At 44.6% G+C, this 14,556-nt stretch overlaps 1 pseudogene; it reads right to left on the reverse strand.

The window, feature by feature from the left end:
- Nucleotides 1–558: 558 nt before the first annotated feature.
- Nucleotides 559–885, reverse strand: LOC121481018 (annotated as a pseudogene).
- Nucleotides 886–14,556: the final 13,671 nt, after the last annotated feature.

The raw sequence follows: 14,556 nt of genomic DNA on the forward strand, positions 1-14,556 counted from the left end.
AAGATTTTTTTCATACTCTTCTGAGAAGGGCATGGGGTTTCAGGGCCCCCAGTGTTTGATACCTAACATTTTACTCCTTGAGACTTTACCTATAGATACAGAAAGAAAAGATAACATCAACATAGAAGAATCAAATCGGGGCAGCCCGGGTGGCTCAGTGGTTTAGCACCACCTTTGTCCCAGGGTGTGATCCTGGAGACCCGGGATCGAGTCCTACGTCGGGCTCCCTGCATGGAGCCTGCTTCTCCCTCTGCCTGTGTCTCTGCCTCTCTCTCTCTGTGTGTGACTATCATGAATAAATAAATAAAATCTTAAAAAAAAAAGAGTCAAACGGTATGAGAGTATAGTAAAAAAGCTCTTGGGTTATATACCACCATCTTTTTAAGGTTGTTATGATGATGACTGATTTCTTCTCCAGGAAAGTTCAATGTCATTTTGTTTTGTTTTGTTTTAAGTAAAATGTCAAAATATGTGAAAATGCTACACTTGTTTCTCTTAATACAGTAAAAATAATGGAAGTTTTAAAATTCTTCATGAGTCCAAGCTGGGACATGACTATTACTGATGGAGTCTATTCAACATACTAATTCCAAGCTTGGTGACCATCAGTAAACTGGCACCTGTGATTAAGCCTGTAGGCATACATTTTTCAGTGATAGAATCTCATTCCCATAGTGCCAGCTCAGGTTCCAGATGTAGCTAGGAAAACCCAAATGTTCCACGGATCCTGAGACAGCTGATAAGCACCTAGGCCTGCTAAACTACTGAAAACAAGCCCAGCAAGCAATGATAGGACACTACCTGCTTCCCACAAGAAGCAACCAGTACTGCATAGCCAAAGCCAAGTCAACATAAAGGCCTGAGTGGACCAGAGTCCTCCTGCATTGTTCTCTTTCACTCTGACCACACAGAAGAGAACACGAGGCCTGCACCGAACTGCTTTCATTCAGTACTTCTGTGTGCCTCCCAGGACTACTAGGTAAGATAAGATAATTTAGAGTTAACTAGATTTGGAAATATAGATATAACTATATACACAACTATGTTTGGAAATTGGCGAGTTAGAAGAAATAAATAGAAGAAATAAATTTTTTTAAAAAACACTTCTACAAGGAAGGAGTGTAGACAGAAAATCAGGGAAGGCTTCCTGATGACATTGGATCCCGATGTCAGGAATGAGAAGGAATTTGTGAAGCTCCGTGGGAGAAGGGTGATAAAGGATAGGAGGGTCAGTGTAGACTAAGGTGACAGCACACATAAGGCACGGAAAACAAGGACATGTTCACGGCATCTTTGGGGAGGAAGGTAGGGACAGGAAGCTGGAAAGGAACCGAAGTGACTTTGTACCCAGGCCACATGTTGCATTGGTAGATCCAGTTGTAACAGATGCCAAGCATGGTTCATTGCATCACACCATAGAAATGTATAATACAAGTCATAAATTTTTAATTGTTTTCCAAAAACATGTTTTATAGCAGATTTATAGCTAAATAACAAAAATAAGTGTTCCTGCATTATACGGCATTTATACTGGAAGCCCTGAAATAATCAGCTGGAAGGAAATCAGTCTTTATAGAATATTCTTGAACTTTAAATTATTTAAGTTGGTGAAAATCCAAACATGGATATAACAGGTGTTATGCCAAGTATAGAGGGTTCTCAAAAGCTCTTTCCCTAGAATTATAGAATGACTTGGTACCAACATCAGCATCCTCGCAGGAGATGAATTTTCCAGGAGATGATGTTACATTCGGGGATATTGATATTACCCAGGTGCCTATTATGATTACGGAGAGCTGCAGACACAATGTCTGTGGCCTGTCATAGAATAGCTCCCCCGTGTGCCAAAGAACCACTTAAAATGCACAAGCGCACTCTTCATGCTAATGGAACAGGCCTCTTTAGTGACTTCTAAAGGGAACAGAGGAGGGACAGAGGAGAGGGGTCCTTCTGTCCTTCTCCATGGTTCCACAGCAACATAACCAAAGAAGTGAAAGCAGCTTGCTCTCTGGGCACCACCAGGTCAGGAGGGAAGATTAAGGCCATAGCCACTGTTTCTTCTCACTTTTGAATTACGCGGGGAAAGCAGGGGCGAGGAGGTGTGCATTGCACGCGCGGCCTGTGGCCGGCCTGGGGGTGAACCCAGCAGCACGAGGCGGCGCCGCGTCCAGCCGTCCAGCCGGTGGCTGCACCTCGTCGCCCGACCAGCGGCCGGGGGTGCCAGGCGACCCGAGATGCTGCGAGCAACAGGCCGCCCCTGCTCTCAGCTCTGCTTCCTGGCAGGGAAGTCGCGGAATGAGTCACCTTGGAGCACATTCCTGAACGTTCCAGGGCTATAGATTGACTGGTACGGCACGTTGTTGCTTTGACTGGCTCTGACATCAGCAGGAAGGCTGAGTGACCAGACGGAAGGCTTTGGAGAAAGAAAATGGAAGGAAATCAGTCTTGTGCACCTGCTCTGTGCTGTGCGTAGACCGGGAGTCTTCACGTGTGTTAGGGAGGCCACGGGGGGCTGTTTGTGATCCCATGATCACCACCTGCTGGCTCTGTGACCCTGCACGGGCCCCTTAACTTCTGGGGACCTCGGTTTCCTCATGCCCACCTCCGAAGGCCGTGTGGGAAGGAAAAGAGAGTCCATGTTCGTGTGGCACACGACACGTGCTCTGACAAAGTCCGCATTTTTAGTTGTTGTTTTCACTATCGTGGCCATTTCATCTGCAAAGCAGCATCATGACCTATTTCACAGATATGAACACGAAGACTCAGAGAGCTAAGAGGTTTACCTGCGGAATATAACCTTGCTACTATGATTCCGGCCCAATCTCACATCAGAATTCGTGTTCCTTATCCCTCTAGATCGCACTGCCTTAATTAGTCAGCTTTGAATAAATGCCTTACAGAAATGGGAAGCTACAAGAGTGCGCTTGTTTGCAAATATCCAGGAGCCATGAGATGCTCCGGTGTATTAGGGCTCTCCAGGGAAAAAGAACCGATAGGGTGTGTGTATGTACGGAGAGAGAGAGAGAGACCTATCAATCTGTATCTATCTTTCTATCTATCCATCTATTGAGAGAGAGAGAGTTTAAGAAGTTGGCTCACACTTAGGGAGGTTGACAAGTCCGAAATCTGCAAGGAAGGCCAGTAGGCTGGCAGGCTGGGGACTGGGGCAGAGCTGATGTTGCGGCTTTGAATGTGAAGGCAACCTGGAGGCAAAGTTCCTTTACTCAGGCCTCCTTGGCCTTTCTCTTTTAGGGCCTTCAACTGATTGGAGGGTTATCTGCTTCCCTGGAAGTTCACTGATTTTAATATTACTCTCATCCAAAAAAATACCTGCATGTTGACCTCTGGACTGGTATTTAACCAAGTATTTGAGTACCATGGCCCAGCCATGTTGGTGCATAAAGTGAACCATCGTGGGCGGGGAGCAGTGATCTGTGGCAAATAGGACCCCGGAGCCAAAATGTCTGAGCTGAAGTGCTACTAACTGACTTCTGCTGTCACACTGCTAAGGTTTTAACTGGGCTTTGTTCATGATTTTTTAAAAACTCACATATTTTTTAGGCAGTTTGACTGGTCAGATGAACTAAGATTAAAACAAAATAAAAATGAAAAAAAATGAAATTTTTATTTTATTATTATTTTTTAAGATTTTATTTATTTATTCATGAGAGAACACTAAGAGAGAGAGAGAGAACAGGCAGAGGGAGAAGCAGACTCCATGCGAAGAGCCCGACGCAGGACTCGATCCTGGGACCCCGGGGTCACAGCCTGGGCCGAAGGCAGATGCTCAACCACGGAGCCACCCAGGCATCCCCACAGTGAAAATTTTAACCTGTGGGCTCTTAGCAGCAAAGATAAAAAACAACTTCAGGAAGTGGGGTCTTGAGTAACTATTTTACCTAATCCAAGCTCAAGGATAAGCCGTTATTTTAGAAGAGCTTTGTGTTTTCCCTCCTAGTCCCTGTCACTGTGGAACCTACTCATAGCAAGAACAGAATTATCTAAAACAGTTGTTGGGATACTTTTTGGAAGGTGGAAATTAGTTCATTTTCTAGACAAGATTGGAAAACACTTTTATCATAATCATTCAAAAATCTCAATTTTTCACAGGGGGTGTCTGCAATGGAATAAATCTGCTGTCTTCCACCCGTGGAAATGGTCCCCCGGCTCCCCAGTCGGGAATACACATCTCCCTGCCCTCCGAGGCTCCTGTCCTAGTTTTAAGGGGTCGGAAAACACAGAGGTTGTTTAGCTCCACCGGCCCTCACCCACCAGACCTGGCCTTTGGGAGCAAGGTGCGCCGGCCGAGCAATGACCTTTCGCCAAGGACTCCAGTTGAGTAACTGCCAGGTGGCCTCCTTTCTTCTTAGGAACAGGACCCTGGTTTTCTTTGGGATGCCAGAGTGCCCAGCTGAAGGACAGCACTTTCTAGTCAAAAGATGAGCCATAAAAAAAATAAATAAATAAAAATAAGATGAGCCATACTTTGTCTACTTCCCTTGCTCCTGGAGCATGGATGAATGGCGGGCATCCTCGTGGTCGTATTACATTCGGAGGTGACCTTGAGGTTAGTGGTCACACACAGCGGGACTACATAAAGTCCCAGTACCTGCTGCAGATTTCCTACCTCCCAGGATTTTTTATGTCAGAGAAGAGAAGAAACCTTTGTGTTTTCAGACTACAGTAGTCAGATCCTTTTTTTTTTTTTTTTTCTTGCAACATAGCTTTGTCTGTACTAAATCACCAGCCCAGGAACTAGGCTTCCTTGACATGCTTCACTGAAGAGTAAGGGACCACAGAATCAATATAATTTTCTTTAAAGATTTTATTTTTAAGTAATCTCTACACCCAACATGGAGCTTAAATTTATAACCCTGAGATCAAGAGTCGTGTGCTCTGCTGACTGAGCCAGCTAGGCATCCCAGAACCCATATAATTTAAAAATCCATTAGGATTTACTATATAGGACAATTTAACCAAAAGAAAGAAAGAAAGTTGTCAGCCCTTATAGCTGTAACGTAAGAATCTGTTAGACCTGGAAAAGTACTTTAGAAATCCCAATCTCACTTTCTACCCCACCGTTCATTTCACAGATGAGCAAACAGAGGCCCAAAGTTTAAGCGAGCAATAATGGGCCAGAACCTGAACACAGATCTCCCAACACTGGTCCACTACCTCATGGTTATTTTCCACTCTCAATCCACAAACGGAGGCATAATCTGACATAGTCTGGATAGTTTACATAATAGGGAAACTAGAAGCCACTGCACACACCAGAGTAGTGTTCATCTGGATGCCACGTTGCCTCCTTTGTAACATAGCTTTGCCCAATCTACTGATAGAGTGATCCGATCTCCTGGCACAGGGATCATTCCACGATCAAGTAGCACAGAACAGCCTCACCCAGTGTCTAAAGCCTTTTGATGCCCCACTTTTGGCTTTTAGTGCCAATCCTTGTTAGCAGGAGACAAATTATCTACAGGCCCAGCCAAGAAAGGGGCCCATTTGGCAACTATCCATCCTCATCAGATTTGAAGCCATTCTGCGAAGGCATTTTAATTGGGCGCTGGGAGAGCCGCCACCTTTAGAGGCAGCTCCTAAATGGGAAGCAGAGAATTTCAAGAGCAACTGAAGTTCCTGGTGCTGACGTTGTTTACCGCTTAAAAGACGCCCCGTGATTCTCCTCCAGCCTCTCCTCTCGTCCTCCAGCCTTTGTAAGAGCCAGGACGGTTCAGTGATTTCCTGGGCTCATTCCCTGGCAGTTCTCACTGTGCTTGGCTGCATGGTTCTCAGATGGACCGGCCCTTTGATCCCGCTCTAATGAACCCGGCTCTGGGCCCTACACAGGGTGATGCTTTTGATTATTATCTTCAGTTTTTCCACAAGTGCTAAAAGACAGCGCATTTTTAACGGGGGCCTTTACAACCCATGAATTTTAAGTGGTTTCTGTTCAAACCCCAAATCATCAATGCCCTGTATTAGTTAACCGCTTGCCTACACAAAGCTGAGCAAGTACCTCAGTTGTTGCGCGTCATTGTCTCTGTTCTGGGGCGAGAAAGCTGCAAGAGAGGGAGACCGGGGGCGGGGGTGGGGGGTCAGCCACCGACGGCCGAACCCAGGTCCTACAGCAGCAGGCATTCAGGTGAGAAATGACAATTTGCATCTCCTGATCGATGTCTAACATTTTGGCAATACTTACGGAGTGAGCGGCCACCAAAAAGGAGTTGCACGGCCTAGATGGAGCCAAGTGGAAGTGGCCATGCGGGCACCAAGAACCTGCTTCTCAAACTGGACCTGAGCTGCACCCCCGACCACTGCCGTGACCTTGAGCAAGTCAGCCCGTGTCCCTGAGCTTCCAGGGCCTCGTCCACAAAATGAAGTCTTAGTGTCAACAGCCTTTTCTCCAAAGAAATATTTTGCAAATCCCAGCGTACAAAACAGAAAAGGGCAGGGTGCTCTGGTGGAGGAGAAGCCAGGGGCCTGGGCTTGCGCTCTCGCCGCGCTCTTCCCCCGTGGATCATGCTCTTCCCCGCGGATCCAGAGCTCACACGGGCCCCTTCCTAAGCCTAGGAAATGGCCTACGTATCTGGAGATTCCCTTCCAATTTTATTTGAATTTTATTTGAATTCAATGAATTAGCCGTTTTCTAAACCTAGGAAATTGATCTACTGTCTGTAGATTCCCTTCCAATACTGGATTTTATTTTTTTAAATTTGATTTTATTTGAATTCAATGAATTAGCATATAGTGTAATATCAGCTTCAGAGGTTCCAATACTATATTTTAATGTTTATTCCCTCTCTACTAGGCTTCTGTGCAATGAGAGGAAAACAGAGGTGGATGGAAAATTCAGGCAGGGCCAATGTTTGCCCATCACTTGCACCTTGCTTCGGTTTCAAAAGACCCCCAGCAAAGCCAAATCTTGTTGCATCTCAGGAAGGGAAGTGTTGAGCACTCACAGCCAACGTCTGGTGTCACTTCAGGGTCTTCTTGGCAGGTGGCCGTGGCGGGAAGGGTGGGTATTAGCTAAGGGTTGTGGCCTGTGGAACCCGGTGAGGGCCGAGATGGGGCTGGGGGGGTGGAGACACGGCCCCTGCTGCACCGACCCTCCCTCCCTGCCCACCCGGCCTGGGAAAGCCGGGCAGGTCACCGCGGGGAGCACCAGCCCGCTGGGCCTCGTCCAAGGACGTCAGGACGGATCCCCTCTCTGGCTCCCCGCCTATGTCCCCTCACTAAATCGCCTGCACACATTTTTTGCCCACCATATCTGTGTCTCTCATCAGACACCAGCCTTACCATGTTTTTCCTTCTGTGTGTGTGTGTGTGTTTTTTTTTTTTTTTAAGATTTTATTTATTTATCCATGAGACACAGAGAGAAAGAGAAGGCAGAGACACAGGCAGGGGAGAAGCAGGCTCCACGCAGGGAGCCAGGTGCAGGACTCGGTCCCAATTCCCCTGGGTCACGCCCTAGGCCCAAGGCAGGTGCCCAACCCCCCGAGCCCCCAGGCGCCCCCTTTCCTTCCGTTTCTGTCGCCTGTTAGTGCAGGCGGCCTCAAGGGGGGGGCCGGCTCCCTATGGCCCTGAGAAGCCCCTTCCCCAAGCGGCCTCCACTTGTGCACCTACCATCTGCCAGCCCCACTCTTCACATGCGCAGCTGCTCCACGGCCCAGGGTTGAGCGGTGGCTTTGGGCCAGACTTGACCCGCAGCCTGACCCCGGGGCCTGACCCGCGGCCTGACCCCATGCCAGCTCCCCCTCCGCCCCATCTCGCTGTCTCTGACAAATACATAAATAAAATCTTAAAAAAGAGAAAAGTGGGCACTTGTGCTGCCGAACGGGAATGATTATTTTTTTTTTCAAGACTTGCTTGACTTGTAACTCAAGTCACACAAAAGGCTGAAATAAGACCTATGCACGTCATGCCACTGTGGCAAACACCTTGCGGGAGGGTTCAAGCCTTGTAGGAACTGAGCCACGGCCACATCTCCCAGGCCAAGGCCTCTGCCCTGTGACCCCGCCGCCCATCAGACAACGAGACCCGCCCATAGGACCAAGGGCCTGTGGAGGCTGCAACAACCTGCCACGGGTGGGAGTGGGGCCTGGGCCAGGCTGCCTCAGGCCACCTGCCTCCAGCCGAACCTTCGGCCCCAGACAACGGCCCCCCAAGGGCCAGCACAGCTGGTTCTGCAGCTGGGGACACAAACTCGAGAGAGCCGTGCGTGGGTTCAGGAAGCACGGGGAGTGGCATGAGTGTGCGAATCTCAAACAGGTTCCTGTTGTGAGTGTTGGCCAGGCAACGTCTACATTTTAGTCTGTTCCAAGAGTACACCTTCCCTGGAAATGGTGAGGATACAAGCCCACGCATATCATTTGCATCCCAAATTGTCTGACTTCCTCAAGATTTGACTTTTCCTGCAGCCTGTCCACTGAGACTTTCTAGGGTATAGGCAGGCAACCCGTGTGATAGAATAGTGTCGCTGAGACCAAAATACGTGACTGATTTGAAAAGTTTTCCCAAGTAAGAAAAGATTAGAAAATAAGTTATTTATATACATCTTTGTAACTCAAAAGTATCATTTTTTTGTTTTGTTTTGTTTTAAGAATAAAATAGTTCTGTTTTTCTCCCCAGATCAGATTTCATTGTTCAATGTTCCTTTAGGATATATCACTAGGACCCAGACTCTTTCATCATCAGAGCTCCTAAAGTCTTTTCCAAAATATAAGGACGTTGGCCTCCCTCCCAGATGTTCTAAACCAACGGAACCTGGGATTCTATATTTTGAAAAAGGTGACTCCCTTGATAAGCCAGAAATCACCATGAAACAAAATGCAACTGATGGATGTAATCATTGGACTTCTCTGTGGTCATCATAGAGAGATGCCCTCCAAATAACTTTTTTTTGGGTAATCTTATCTGAGTGTCCAGTCACTGTTAGCAACTGGATGGTTTCTGAAGCAAGGAAACCACTGTCTTTGCTGAAAAAGAATCACTATCGTCTGCAGAAGGAGTTATTTGGAGCACAGGTGTGTTGTATGTACTTGTGCCTTACACCAGACACAATCACTTGGGCTCACACACGTCTCATTTCTTAACTGCAACGCTAACTATGCCTGTGGCCTGCCCATCTGCCCTAATATGCGCCCGGCCTTTCCCCACCTGGCCTCTCTCCCCAGGGAAGGGGGAATGGCTTCAACTGATTGAGATGTTTTGACAGGGAAATTGATGCACCTCTTCCTTGCCTCTTCCCCTTAATAGAAAGTTGCCTGACTGACTCGCTTATTACTCCCCGGTGCTCCTAGGCCTCACCTGGCCAGTGTGTCCTGTGCTGTAAATCTACTTTATTCTGGAATTTGGGATTATTAGCCACTAGACTGAAGGTAAAAGTCATATGGTTCTTTATAGGTTTTAGTGGTCCTAATGCGTGTTTTGGCCTCTACCGAGCATGCAGGCATGGGAAAGAGGATGAGGTATGGGACCCTCTTCAAATATTACCAACATGTCCTTGTGAAATCATTATTTTTATCATTTCCCTTTTAGAAATGAGTAAATTAAGATTCAGCAGACCACTTGAGCCATAAGAGCTAGCACCGAGTCTTGCACACAGTTGTGCTGACTCTAAATAATATTCTCGGAAAAAAAAAATAGTTACATGCGGACTTTAGTTAGTAATGCATCAATATTGGTTCATTAATTGTAATAAAAATACCATACTAATGCTAGATGTTAATAATAGGAGAAACTGGGTGTTGGGTATATGAGAGCTCTCTGTACTGTGTTCACAGTTTTTCTGAAAATCTAAAAACTGTTCTAAAAAATGGAAGTTTATTTTTAAAAAAGATGATGCATGAAATGAATGGCATCATAAGAAAGGATACTGTTTCTGAGTTTTTTTCTGGGTGCTAAATAAAAATAATACAACTTCTAGTTTGAGGATATCTGCGTTGCCTCACTTCCAGATCTGGCAGGTACAGTAGTTAAGAAGGTTCTAGAAACAGACCTTGTTTTTTTAAAAAATTTCTTTTAAAATTTTATTTGCATTTATTCTATGCAGAATTTACTCCCGGGCCATAAGTTTTTGTTTCTTCAGTTTCTTCTGGGATATCTTTTTCTCTGTGTAACCTCCTCTTCTGGTTTAGGAACAATCTGCTCTTTTTCAGTAGGAATCATCTCGATGTGGCAGGGAGAGCTCATGTATGGTTAATCCAGCCATGAGCCCTGTAGGTTCTACGTCGCATCTTGGGGGCTTTGTTCACCTGGATGGGCTCAATGACCAGAGAATCTACATCTAAACCCTTAAGTTCAGCATTACTCTCCGCATTTTTAAGCATGTGCAGTAAAAATTCAGCACTCTTCTTGGGCCACCGACCCCGTGTCCAGCCCCACTGTTTGGCCTGTGCACACCAAACAACTCCACCATCGTAGCAACGGAATGGCACATGCTGCTTCTGCAAAGTGACATCTTTCAGATATTTGGTGGCTTTTCAGATATGCATACCCTTGATGGCCTGGGCAGTTCACACGTGTTCTTAAAGTGAACACGAAGATTTGAACCTCTCGACTTGCTTGATTTTGTAGGGTTTTCTGGGGCCAGTGAGTAGCAAACCATCTCCGGAGGTCACCTCAGGCCACTTGGGGTAAGAGCCAGACCTTGTTTTGAATTACAACTTTCTGACTTGCTGCAGAGGCTTAATGTCTCTGAACTTTAGCTTCCTTACCTGTAAAAAAGGGACCAATACTTGACTACTGAGATAGCTGAATTAATTAAATAATATTACAATGGCTATTATAATAGTGCTCAAAATAATAAAAGTGCCTAGAACGGTGCTTGGCACAGAGTAAGTGCTCCATCCTATATCCACCCACCCCCATCCTAATTCTGGGGCCTTGGATGGAACCAAAAGGCTGCTTTTTTTTTTTTAAGAAAAATTAGATTTGCATTAGTTAACACAAGAAAAATTATACTTGTATGAGTTATTCACCTCCACAATGCATTTCTTCTACAAAGTGAGTATTTTTTTGCCTCTTACATGACAACTACTCTGTAATACTATTTTCTATAGAGAGAAGAGAATGTTTATTTCCAACTTTCCCTTAGCAACACTGTTATGATTTTATTTCATTACTATTAGTTTCATGCAAATTTATTAATGGTTTTGTACTGAAAATATTTTAGAATTGCTATCAAATTTGGGAAAAGCTCTATTTTTTATCAGCTGTGATCTGTTTGATATCAGGTCTTTTTTTTTTTTTTAAAGATTTGATTTATCTATTTGAGAGATAAAGATCGAGAGAGAGAGTGCATGAGGTGGGGGGGAGGGAAAAGCAGGCTCCCCACTGGGCAAGGAGCCAGATGCGGGGCTTGATCCCAGGACCCTGAGGTCATGACCTGAGCTGAAGGCAGACACTTAACTGACTGAGCCTCCCACATGCCCCAACAGTGTTCTAATTTTTTTGTGGGGGCCACCCCCTTCCATACTCATGTGTTGGGGATGAGTCACTTCACCGTAGTTCCAGGGGTAGGCATGTGTCCCAGGCCTACCCAGCTAGAGTATTCCACTATTCTAGCCCATGGGTTGGTTTAGTGATGCATGCGTGACCCATTTAGAGCCAGTAAGGCTTAAGTCCTGGACTTTTGTGAGAACCATTAGGAGAAGGTCTCTGTCTCCTCGATACCAAGTTTGGACAAGCTAAGCCTGACAGTTGCAGTGATCGCCACACGAAGAGGGCCATCCTGATGCCAAATCCAACAGAGGATAACAGAGCTGACAGATGTTGAAAGAGAGATTATTGACATTTTGTAGTTCATGGATCCAATCAGATTGAAGGCCCCTAGGCTTTTCACTTCTTAGGACCAAAAGATTTCTTTTTTCTTAAGATTTTATTTACCCATTCATGAGAGACACAGAGAGACAGAAAGAGAGAGAAGCAGAGACACAGGCAGAGGGAGAAGCGGGTTCCTGGCAGGGAGCCCGATGTGGGACTTGATCCAAGGACCCCGGGATCATGCCCTGGGCTGAAGGCAGATGCTCAACTGCTGAGCCACCCAGGCGTCCCTAAATTTCCTTTTCTACTTAAGCCCAATTAAGTCAGGCTTTTGTCTCTTGCCATGCAAAGAAACTTAAGAAGGTATTTGATAATAGCTATTTGTCTATAATATAAAACAATATTTTAGGGCAGCCCAGGTGGCTCAGCGGTTTAGCGCTGCCTTCAACCCAGGGCGTGATCCTGGAGACCCTGGATCAAGTCCCATGTTGGGCTCCCTGCTTGGAGCCTGCTTCTCCCTCTGCCTGTGTCTCTGCCTCTCGCTCTCCCTCTGTTTCTCATGAATAAATAAAATCTAAAACAAAACAATATTTTAAATAAAAACATAATTCTTTTATTGCTAGAATGATATCCAAACAAAAAAATTCAAAGTCTCAGAATTGTTTCAAAAGAGTATTTCTCATGAACTCATTTAAGATGACAATAGTGATTTCCATTATCCAGCTACCTTGCACCAAACATGTGCTCAGTGCTGAGCTTAGAGTCTCTCATTCCACCCTCACAACACATATTCCACATTTTTTGCGTGAGGAAACTGAGACCAACAGCCAGAATTTGAAAGTGTTTCAATTCAAAGTCCATGTCCTCAATTACCTCTCCTCTTGGATATTTTCATATTAGAAACATGCAGAGTTTAGATACAGTTTAATGATAACCTATTAAAAATGTAATCATTCATTCTAAAACATAAATTTTTAAAAGGGTTCCTGTGCCTTATAAATATTACGATTAATGCTGTCAAATAAACTCAATCCTCAGCCCTCCCTCCCCTGCACCCATCTGTGGCTATTGTCTTCTCAGTCTCACCTCGCCTTGCTTGGAGACACACCTCCCTCCCTCCATCAGCTGCTAAGAACCACTCACAGAGGCCTGCTGCAGAGCAGGATGTTATAACATATGAGTTTTAGCTATAATTCTTGAATTTCGTCAGCCATCCCTACTCCTAGGAAGTTTTCACTGATCCTCTTGCTTTATGCTAATAATATATACCAGTACTCTGGAACCCTGCTCCCACCTTTTCTTTCAAGCCTCCCATCTCTCAGGCTGTCCTAAATAAACAAACATTCCAATATTTAAATATGCAGTACAATTTAGGCCTCCTGTGTTAATCTTTCTCATTCAGATTAACTCAGGGCTCTTCCAAAAAAATCCACAAAGATGTTTTCTTAAACGAAATAACTCCTCTAGCAGGTTTCTACCCTTAGTAACCCAATCAAGGAGATGCTTGAAATTATTTTTTTTCACTATCTTATTTTATAATTGCAGTTGTTTGAAGCTAGGTAATCATTGGAGTTTCCCATCATTTTTCATAGTACCGGTTGCAATCTAGAACACAGAGTGAGAAGGTATAATAACTGGCTGTTAGTGGAGTGTCCACTGAATAACCAACTTCCTTTTTACAATGATGCTGTTATATAGACTTAACATCTTTGAAAATCGCTTTTTGAGCTATTGAACTTGAAGAATAGCTATATTGAATTCAACATTAAAACATACCTGAAGTTCGGAGAGATTTAAGCTTAGTGTTCCAAAGAATAGTGAGACCTTGAGCCAAAGCAAACATAATAAATCTATGAAGACCAAAGAATAATCTCAATCCTGGGGATGCCTGGGTGGCTCAGCAGTTGAGCATCTGCCAGGATGCCTGATCACTCCCAGGGCGTGATCCTGGAGACCCGGGATCGAGTCCCACGTCGGGCTCCCTGCATGGAGCCTGCTTCTCCCTCTGCCTATGTCTCTGCCTGTCTCTCTGTGTCTCTCATGAATAAATAAATAAGTCTTTTTTTTAAAAAAAGAATTATCTCAATCCTATCTTTAGAAACAAGTGCAGACTATACATCTTTATCTCCACCATGTCAGAACGCATGGTTGGATGATGGCTCATGCCTAGGCATCCCTATTTTGTAAAATTTCTTTTGAAAAGATTCTGATCATCACTGAATTTTCAAATAACATTTTAAGAGTTCAGATGGGGATAAGGTAAGATGTATATATAAAACCTTGATTTCTCTGTGTAGGAAATGGACACACTTTAGTATCTTAGATCTATTTATTGAATCAGGTATTCTAAGGAGGAACCAGAATTTGACTACTTAGTGCCTTGGGCTTTTGAGAGGAAAAGTATTTTTAGATATCATCATTAATAATTCATAAATGAAAGAACTTTATCAGGTCAATGGAATTCAATATTTCTGTTTGTAACTTATCTTTAAGTTTTGTCAGTGCTTTTAAAATGCATGCCTACTGTGAATCACTTTGAATGATTTTTTTCAAATGATGTAATGGCGTCTCCCTGCTCCATGATACGAAGATTGATGGCTCTTCCCCAGCTTCAGGTCGGTGCATTCCTCAGTAGACCTCATCTGATAGCTTACGATCAGTGTGGAGTAACTCTTTTAACAAATCATATTAATTGCTGACTTGGGGTGATGTACACTTACATTTAACATCTTTTTGCCTGTAACTTAGATTATTTTATCGGAGGATAAGAGAAAGAAGAACAAGTTTAGTCTA

The sequence above is a fragment of the Vulpes lagopus genome, chromosome 23, assembly GCF_018345385.1.
Source record: "Vulpes lagopus strain Blue_001 chromosome 23, ASM1834538v1, whole genome shotgun sequence".
Lineage (NCBI taxonomy): Eukaryota > Metazoa > Chordata > Mammalia > Carnivora > Canidae > Vulpes > Vulpes lagopus.